The 10,282-nt window shown below is 44.8% G+C and overlaps 1 protein-coding gene across 1 annotated transcript in view; it reads right to left on the minus strand.

Moving 5' to 3' along the window:
- YDJC (YdjC chitooligosaccharide deacetylase homolog) overlaps positions 1-3,957 on the minus strand; it is a 107,063-nt gene extending 103,106 nt beyond the window's left edge. Inside the window, exons 1-2 of the mRNA XM_083479091.1 lie at positions 3,661-3,957; positions 2,778-3,412 (exon numbers count right to left, since the gene is read on the minus strand). The gene's annotated coding sequence lies outside the window, so the exon portion shown is untranslated. The remainder of the gene's footprint in view (positions 1-2,777; positions 3,413-3,660) is intronic.
- Between the last annotated feature and the right edge of the window lie 6,325 nt (positions 3,958-10,282).

Here is a 10,282-nt window from a genome sequence, read left to right on the forward strand (position 1 = left end):
AGCGGGGCTTTTTGCCTCTTACTCCCTCCTCGCAACCACCCTGCAAAGAAGGCTACAAACTTTCCCAGCTTAAGGGGGGGGTGACCAAGGCAGTTAGGCCAAAATGACCCAAAATGTATGTTTGAGGTTCAGCATAAATTGCATCACAGCAATCCTAAACCAGAGGTTAAAACTGCAAATTTGCACTCGCTTATATGAGAGCAAGCCTCTTCCAATCCAGTGACAATCATTTCTAAGCAAGCAAGCATGGATCAGACACAACACCAAAAGGGCTTTTTGAAAGGTTTCTGCATCCAGGTGGCAAATGCAAAACTTGTTATACAGGTGATCGCTTTGAAACAGCCCACTTTATCCCAGACTCACAACATTCATGCATGTATACAAATAGCGTGAGATGCCCCAAAGGTCCAAATATCCTGAAATGTGAGCTCAAACAGAATGTTTCTAGGAGTGCTTCAGTCTGTCATCATTCCGTCTAACGGCAAATTTGGGTGGCAGAGTGCTGATCGTTTTGGAAGTGAGGTGGGCCCACCCCGAAAGCAGGAAATGGTTTTTACATACCTGGAGGACACCCTAGGTACGGAGAAGTTTGTAAATGAAAACTTTTTTTAAGGCCTGCGAGTTCCCTAACTTACAGAATGCAGAGGGCAAAGGGATGAGAAAATAATAGAATAATTCATCTTGTCTACAAAATGAAGCTTCCTGGTATTTATATACAATCGTACCTTGGTTTTTGAACAGCTTAGTTCCCGAACGTTTTGGCTCCTGAACGTTGCAAACCCATAAGTGACTGTTCCGGTTTGCGAACTATTTTTGGAAGCCGAACGTCTGCCGGGGCTTCCGATTGGCTGCAGGATCCTCCAGCAGCCAATCAGAAGCAGCAATTTGGTTTTCGAATGTTTTGGAAGTCGAATGGACTTCCGGAATGGATTCCGTTCGACTACTGAGGTACAACTGTATTAGCAAAGAGCAGCTGTACTGGGAGCTCAGATTGAATCAATGGGTTCATGCGGTTCTGGAGCTTCAGTTCCAGGGATGGGGAACTTGCCTTTTCCTAGATGTGGCCAGACTCCATCTCCCTCAGCTAGCATGGCCATTGGTCAGGAATGAAAAGACTCCATTAGTAAAGGAAGGACTCATCTGAGAAACCACCTCCTTTCTCCAGACCCTTCTGGGTGTTGAGAGCAGTAGGAGTCCCTCTTGGCTGTTCCACCTCCCTCAGAAGTTCAGGGGTGGCTCAGGAGACAGCATTCTGTGTGTCAGCCCTTAAATTGTGCAATTCCCCCCCCCCAGCTTTTTGGCAAATGCAGTCACCCCTCTTTACCTCGGCCTTTGACACTTGAGACACATGTTTTCAGGTCCCACCCTATTGCTGGACCCGGGATCTGTTTCAACTGTTTTTCATTCCCAATTTTAAATTGCTGTAACTCGACCTTGGACCAGCTAGTGAAGGGCAAGTAATGAATTTAATTCACAATAGTCATCATACTGTTGAGAGTTGCAAGCCAATAATATACTAGGAGGTGGGACATGTTTCCTATCCCTGGGATATAAAACTGCCGGTGGTGAGGGAAATCTTATAAATGGAAGGGCCCTCTGTGCAATATACCTAAAAACTAGAAAAAAAAGCATGCTACCCTACCACAGAATTATTCGCCACCCCTCTTCTGCAGCTTGATGCTGACCATCAATTCATTGATTTAATTTATTGACCAACTGGAAATCCTATATGCAGGAGGTCTCGTTTCCTAGCAGAGATGTGCAGCCAAACTCACACGACGTAAACTGGTCTTGGGAGCAGACTAGATGCGATGTGAGGGCTGGTGTCCCAGATTTAAAAACCAAGCAAATGAACATAAGAAGGCTGTGTTGTTGTTGTTATTTTAAACATAAATAGCCAGCAAAAGGGTGGGGGCTGAGCCATATTGCGGCAATCATTCGAGGGAGACGGGGGAAGGTTTCTCAAGACAAGGGCTGTGTTATCCCAAACTAAATTGACTTTGCTGCGTTCTAAAATTGGGTCAGGTCGTGCCAAAAGTGGGTGGAGCCAAGCAAAAACACAAGTCGCACACCTAGGCTCCATCTGCACTATGCATTTAAAGAGCCAGTGTGGTGTAGTGGTTAAGAGCGGTAGTCTCATAATCTGGTGAACCAGGTTCGATTCCCCGCTCCTCCACCTGCAGCTGCAGTCACACTTCTTTGAAGTCTCTCAGCCTCACTCACCTCACAGAGTGTTTGTTGTGGGGGAGGAAGGGAAAGGAGATTGTTAGCCGCTTTGAGACTCCTGAAGGGGAGTGAAAGGCGGGATATCAAATCCAAACTCTTCTTCTCTTCTTAAAGAGCTATCATGCCTCTTTTAATGTGTAACGGCTTCTCCCAAAGAATGCTGGGAAGCGTAGTTTGCTAACGTTGCCAAGAACTGTATAGGGCCTCGCGCAAACACACCCCACCATTGCACGCCCAATTGGATTTATGATCCCAATGAGAAACGTCATTCCTATTTGCAAGTAAGATTTCCGATCAGGGGTCAAAAGACTGCTGCTCCCCTTCCCCCTGTCATGCAATGGTCGGATCCTGCCAAACACCCTAGCTGCAGCTGCCCCAGGTGGCTATTTATGGTTTTTTTTAAAATCCTGCCCACGTGGCGTAACCACATGACTCAACGCCATGATCTAGGGTGCCCCAAGTGACCATTTTTGGGGTGATTACCCCAAGATAGTACTTATCCTGCAACAAGCTTGCATACCCATTGCCCCACCAAGTTGACCAAAACTCACCCGTATAGTGACCCACCAAGACCTCAATAAACTTCCTGTTCTTCCTGCCTGTAAAAAAAAAAAATCAGAACATAGGAAGCAGCCATATATACCAGGTCAGACTCTTTCTCCACATAGCCCATGGATGGGAGAACATCTGTGGCCCTCCAGATGTCACGGGACTACAACTCCCATCAGCCCCAGGCAGCATGGCCAGTGGTCATGATGGGAGATGTAGTCCCTCAGCAGCTGGAGGCTCACAGCTCCCCCACTGCTGGTCTATTCTTACGGCATATCAGTTCTCCAGGGTCTTGAACTGAGGTCCTTTCCATCTCCTGTCATCTGATAATTTTCATAAAAGCTGGAAATGCCACAGGGCCTTCTATATGCAGGGCCCTGGGCTCTGTTTGGCTGGCTGGATTGTGAGTTGCCCTGGGGTGCCCCTAGGACACACCCTCCTTAGGGAAAGTCCATAGCTTAGTGGTAGAGCACCTGTTTTGCAGGTGAAAGCTCCTCAGCATCTTCAGGTAGATCTGCAGGAAGGGGTCCTGTGTGATACCTTGGAGAAGTCATTGCTAGTCAGTGAAGGCAGTAATGGGGCAGATGGACTGCTGGTCTGAATTTGTCAGCTTACTAGGTCTCTCACACAGCTGCTTCTTAATTACCGTATTTTTTGCTCTATAAGACTCACTTTTCCCTCCTAAAAAGTAAGGGGAAATGTGTGTGCATCTTATAGAGCAAATGCAGGCTGCGCTGCTATCCCAGAAGCCAGAACAGCAAGAGGGATTGCTGCTTTCACTGCTCAGCGATCCCTCTTGCTGTTCTGGCTTCTGAGATTCAGAATATATTTTTTTCTTGTTTTCCTCCTCCAAAAACTAGGTGCGTCTTATAGAGCGAAAAATACGGTAATTAGCTAGATCTTCTCAGGCATCCCAATAGCATTTTAAGCATTAAGAGTTACTGGAGGGTTCAAAGATTCAAACAATGACAGAGAAATTTAATATATTACTTTAAGAACAGAAGAAGAGCCTGTTTGATCCTAATAATAATAATAATAATAATAATAATAATAATAATAATAATAATTTATTTATACCCCACCCATCTGGCTGGGTTTCCCCAGCCACTCTGGGCGGCTTCCAACAAAACACTAAAATACAATAACCTATTAAATATTAAAAGCTTCCCTTAACAGGGCTGCCTTCAGATGTCTTCTAAAAGTTTGGTAGTTATTTTTCTCTTTGACATCTGGTGGGAGGGCGTTCAACAGGGCGGGTGCCACTACTGAGAAGGCCCTCTGCTTGGTTCCCTGTAACTTGGCTTCTCGCAGCGAGGGAACCGCCAGAAGGCCCTTGGCGCTGGACCTCAGTGTCCGGGCAGAACGATGGGGGTGGAGACGCTCCTTCAGGTATACTGGACGTTTAGGGCTTTAAAGGTCAGCACCAACACTTTGAATTGTGCTCGGAAACGTACTGGGAGCCAGTGTAGGTCTTTCAGGACCGGTGTTATATGGTCTCGGCGGCCGCTCCCAGTCACCAGTCTCTGGTCTAGCATCAACAATGGCCAACCAGATGCCTTTAGGGTACCTGCCAGCAGGATTCGCACACAGGAGCACCCTCCTCTCCTGTGGTTTCCAGAAACTAGTATTCGGAAACATTTACTGCCTCCCATTGCGGAGGCAGAGAATAGCCATCCTGGCCTAGTAGCCACCGATAGCTCTCTCCCTTCATGAAATTATCTAATCCCCTTTTTAAAGCCATCTAGGCTGGTGGCTGCCGATGTCTCCTTTCCTGTGGCAATGAGTTCCATAGTTTAGCTTTGTGCCATACAGAACCTTCAGGGGTGTTTAAAGTGGGCAGTATCTCGGTCCAATGATATTTTGATATGCAAATAGTGTGTCTTCCTTATGTGAAACACTGGAGTGGAATGCCAGTGCTAGGTCAATATTGGTCAGTCTTCCCCAAACTGGCGATCTTCAGATGTTTCGGACTACAATTCCCATCAGCCCCATATAACATCCGTTTGAGGAAGGCTGTTTCTGGTTAAATGAGCATGCATGCTTGCGAATGAAATGTACACATCAGGAAGTTGGAAATTTGGTTTGAGAACAATTCATTAAAGGTTGGCATTTTTTTCTTGGCAATTTACATCAGTCCAGCCCTTTATATTACATAAACTTCATGGTATACTCAGCCAAATAGTATCAGGATTGAGGGTGCTGGTTGTCTGACTTTTCTCCCCCTCTTTAATTACTCTGACTTCCTACATGTGATTTGCTCAATGAGCTTTTTAAGTTGCGATCTTTCCCAGTCTGCATCTGTATTGGAAGTTGTTTTCACGATGTTGTTATTGTTCTATAACTTATATGCTGTCCTGTGTTCCTATGGGAGGGTGTGCAGAATATAAAATTTAATTAAGCATTCTCATCATCTATAGGAACTGAACTGGTGTTCAGTTTTTTATTTTAGTTTTCAACAGAAGCACTAGCATGTTCAGAAGGTAAAAGGTAAAAAGTAAAGGACCCCTGAGTGGTTAAGTCCAGTCAAAGGTGACTATGGGGTTGTGGCGCTCATCTCGCTTTCAGGCCAAGGGAGCTGGCATTTGTCCACAGACAGATTTCTGGGTCATGTGGCCAGCAGGACTAAACCGCTTCTGGTGGAACTGAACACCGTGACAGAAGCCAGAGCACACGGAAACGCCGTTCACCTTCCTGCCGGAGTGGTACCTATTTATCTAGTTGCACTGGTGTGCTTTCGAACTGCTAGGTTGGCAGAAGCTGGGACAGAGCAACCGGAGCTTACCCCGTTGTGCGGATTCGAACCGCCGACCTTCCAATCAGCAAGCCCAAGAGGCTCAGTGGTTTAGACCACAGTGCCACGCACATCCCTACAGCATGTTCAGAGGAGTAGGCAGCTTGGTGTTTTACATGTGAAGGGTCCAGCTTTCAATCCCTGGCATCTCCAGGAGGGCATAGGAAAAGACTCCAGTCCAAATCCATGGAGAGCCACTCTGGGTCAGTGTAAACTAGCCCTAGCCAAGCTGGTATCTTCTGACTGCAGAATTCTCCCTCCCTCAACTGTTCTTCTCTGATCACTTTTAAAGGGTTAAAAGGACCCCTGATCATTAAGTCCAGTCGTGGCCGACTCTGGGGTTGCGGCGCTCATCTTGCTTTACTGGCTGAGGGAGCCGGCGTACAGCTTCCTGGTCATGTGGCCAGCATGACTAAGCCGCTTCTGGCGAACTAGAGCAGCGCACGGAAACGCCGTTTACCTTCCCGCCGGAGCAGTACCTATTTATCTACTTGCACTTTGACGTGCTTTCGAACTGCTAGGTTGGCAGGAGCAGGGACCGAGCAACGGGAGCTCACCCCGTCACGGGGATTTGAACCGCCGACCTTCTGATCAGCAAACCCTAGGCTCTGTGGTTTAACCCACAGCACCACCCACGTCGCTTTGTGTGCTTTAGGGAGAGGAAATAATGAAATATCACGCACCCAGAGAGCTTTAGATCTATTTAAGTTGGTGTCAAGTTGGACTGTCACCTGAATGAATGAGTTTTAGGACCCATTTGAACTATGCACTTAAAGCTTTTATCATACCACTTTAAACAACCGCGGCGGCTTCCCTCAAAGAAATCTGGGAACTGTAGTTAGTTGTTGGGAGACCCTTATTCCCCTCACAGAGCTGAAATTCCCATAATAGTTTAATGATTGATCCTTCCTCCCAGGGAGTTCTGGTGACTGTAGCTCTGGGAGGAGCCTGCTAGCAACTCACAGCAAACTACACATTCCAGAATCCTTTGGGAGAAGCCATTACTGTTTACAGAGTGGTATAATAGTAGTGCTCTCAGTGTATGGTGCAGAAGGGTGTCCTAACCGATTAACAGTGAAATCCAATAAATCAGAGGTGAGCAGAAAGTAGATTGGGATGTACTGGTAGATCTCTGGGTGATTCATAGTAGATCAGCAATAAGTTATGTCTCCCCATTGTGGAACAGACTCCCGTAAGAGATGGTGGACTCTGCTTCCTTGGAGGTTTTTAAGCAGAGGTTGGATGGTCAACTGTCATGGATGCTTTAGCTGAGATTCCTACATTGCAGGGGGCTGGACTAAATGACCCTTTTTGTTCCTCCCCCCCTTTTTCTAAGCCGCTAAGCCGCTTATCAGCTGATCCGATCAGCAGATAAGCCGCTAAAAGCCGCTAATAGCGCTAATCCGCTAATCCTTCAATGGGCTTGCTTTGCAAGACGAAAAAACCGCTAGACGAAGAGAATCACAGAACGGATTCTTTTCATCTTGCGAGGCACCACTGTATCCATCTTCCCAAATTATACTGATGAAATGGACAAAAATGGTGGGGATGGGGTGCAGCTGAACTCTTGAGTTCAGTTCAGTTCAAGGCCTTCAGCCAAATCCCAGTCTAGGATCTTCTGCTGTTGGGTTTTGGAGGTTTAATCAAACACAAACAGACACACGCACAGGAGATCCCACAACACTGGAAGCTGCCCAGTCCATGCTATGCCTGTCTATTGAGAAATAAGCCCCACTGTGTTCAATGGAATTTGCTTCCAGGTAAGTAAAGTACCGGGACACGGGTGGCGCTGTGGGTTAAACCACACAGCCTAAGGCTGGCCGATCAGAAGGTCGGCAGTTCCAATCCCTGCGACGGAGTGAGCTCCCGTTGCTTAGTCCCTGATCCCAAGGTTGCAGGTTTGATCCCCATATGGGGCAGCTGAATATTCCTGCGTTCTGGGGGGGGATTGGAGTAGATGATCCCTGGGGTCCCTTCCAATACTACAGTCTTATTATTGCAAGCATACTTTCTTCACTTTTAAATTGCTTGAAAGTATGTGTTGCAGCAAATGTTGCAAGGTTGATTCCCTCCTGTGAGAGAATAATGGCAGAAAAGGGCCTCCTCTAAGATTGTCCCCATCATCTGCCATTTTACAAGTGCTTTATAAAAAATATATACATAACAGAAAAGAAATAAAGATACATAGAAATCATAATCATACAATAAACCAGTGCTTGGAATGAACTAATTTGGACCAACTAGCTCATGAAAACAATTCCAAAATCTCTGAATTTCACCTGAAAGTAGTTTCTATGATTTCCAGGTCAACTGAATTTGAATAAAGTTCCTTTCACAGTGGAATTTTGGGCGACTTTTAATTCAATTCACACACACACACACACACACACACACACCGTGTTCGACTGCGGCCATTGCATTTATCATTTTTATCTATCTGAAAAGTGATGCAGCTGTTTAAGCTTAAAGATCATAATTGTTGGGGAAAGTAAATAAAAACATTTTTTTCACATTGCATCATGTGTGTTTTGATGTTTTCTTGGTCTTACTCAAGCTGAGCAGCTTGTAAAATTTTGAAGGCTGGGGAAGTATAGCAGAGGACCACATGAACAAAATGTGAACTGAACTGGAACGGAATTAAGTTTCTTTTTTGGAGGTGGCAACTTGGAACTGGAACTAATAGCTATTTCGAAGGGGTGAACTCGAACTATTGGAACTAACTCAACTTCCCAAGCACTGCAACAAACAAATAAACCAGCACAACATACAAAAGCACCACATTTTTTAAAAATGAAAACCATAATAAATCACATCAGTGCACAACTGATTACTAGACACAACTATAAATTAACTAACCAGGGGCAGCAAGAATATTATTGGCACAAAAATGGAAGCAAGAAGAATTACCGACGAAAGAAGAATGGAGGATGAAATTAATGGACTATGCAGAACTAGATAAACTAACAGAAAGGATTCGAAATCTGCGGGACCAGAAATTCACAGAAGACTGGTGTAAATTTACAGATTATTTGAAAAGTAACTGTGATGCTCAGACTACATTTGTAGGTTTGCAAGAAGTTTTGTGAGGTGAATTATTGGAACTATGGATAAAGGGGAGGATGGTTAGTTAAGATAATTAAAGGCAATATGAATTTAAGAAATTCATAAGAAGTGGTTAAAACGGTGGATCATCAGAGGTGCTAATGGAAGTCCAAAAAAAATTGTATAAGTGGTGAAGTTTTGTTGTATGTATTATAATTTATATGTTAAAATTAATTTTAAAAATTATTAATAAATAAATAAACTAACCAGGAATGGAAACTTGTTACCCTCCAGATGCTGTCAGACTCCCATCAGCCCTAGTCAGCATAGCGCAATGGTCAGGGATGATGGGAATTGTAGTCTAACCATATCTGGAAGGCCATGAGATCCCCATCCTTGCATTAAACCACTGGCAAAGGATAGTTTCAAGAACTTTTTATCAGTTCTGAAAACTTGTGTGCAAAGATTTTTCCTGGGGAAGTTTGTTCTGAAAGGTTAAGACCATTTCCCCGTTCGTTAGTAAATTTAAGAAACAGCCTCAAAGTTTTTCTTTGTATGTTTGCAAGCGCATTTTTCATCCACAATCCTCTCCAAGCTTTCCTTCCCCACTGCCATGTGGAAGAAACTTTATCGTAGCTCCAATATTTTGCTGACAACGTAGTTGATCTTTGTACTTAATTTTTTTTTTTAATGAACTTTCCCACCAGTGTTATCTGATTAATTGGGATGCAAAATGTTCGTTTGTTTTTTATTCATTCTTCTAATTCAGTGGTTTCCAGAGCGGGGGTAACTCACTCTGGAAGGCAGTGAGATTAAGCGGGGGGGGGTTGCTAAGGAGGTGGGGGGCCACTGGAGGTGTCAATAACCATCAGACTTTGAAAGCTGGTACCGCTGAATCCAATTCTTCAATTTGTTTTATTAATTAAGCTGAATAGTTTTCACACTGGGTTTCGAATAAATACGCAAACTTTATGGTGCTATAATCTTCCTTCGTGGACCACGCAAACCACAATTTTGAATAATGCTTTTTATAGGGAAGGCTGGGGGAAAGTGGGGACCACTTTATGGAACCCAGGGGGCAGTAGCCCAAAAGTTTGGGAACTACAGATCTAACTGATTACTTAATCAAAGCTTGCAGCCCGTAGCAGCCAATGGATTTCAAATACAGTGGTACTTCGAGTTACAGATGCTTCAGGTTACAGATGCTTCAGGTTACAGACTCCGCTAACCCAGAAATAGTACCTCGGGTTAAGAACTTTGCTTCAGGATGAGAACAGAAATTGTGCGGTGGCGGCGGTGGGAGGCCCCATTATCTAAAGTGGCGCCTCAGGTTAAGAACAGTTTCAGGTTAAGAACGGACCTCCAGAACGAATTAAGTTCTTAACCCGAGGTACCACTGTACTGCTGGCACAAATCTGCACTCCTCTTTAAAAAAAGATTGACAGGAGAACTCCCACTTGATTCTTTTGTGGTTGGGTACCACATCTACATTCACCAAGAGGGTCAGGGTGCTTTCTTTGCAAAGAGCTACAGTTGCTGTTTTGGAACAGGCAGGCAAAAACAACCACAGAAAGCATCGCTATGTTGAAATCGAGGTGAACAGAGCTTCGCCTCCTCTTTCCACTGTTTTTTCCTCCCCAGCAACTTTTCATTCTCTTTCTAATTCTTCGAAAA

This window comes from Podarcis liolepis (assembly GCF_965112155.1).
Source record: "Podarcis liolepis genome assembly, chromosome: 15".
Taxonomy (NCBI): domain Eukaryota; kingdom Metazoa; phylum Chordata; class Lepidosauria; order Squamata; family Lacertidae; genus Podarcis; species Podarcis liolepis.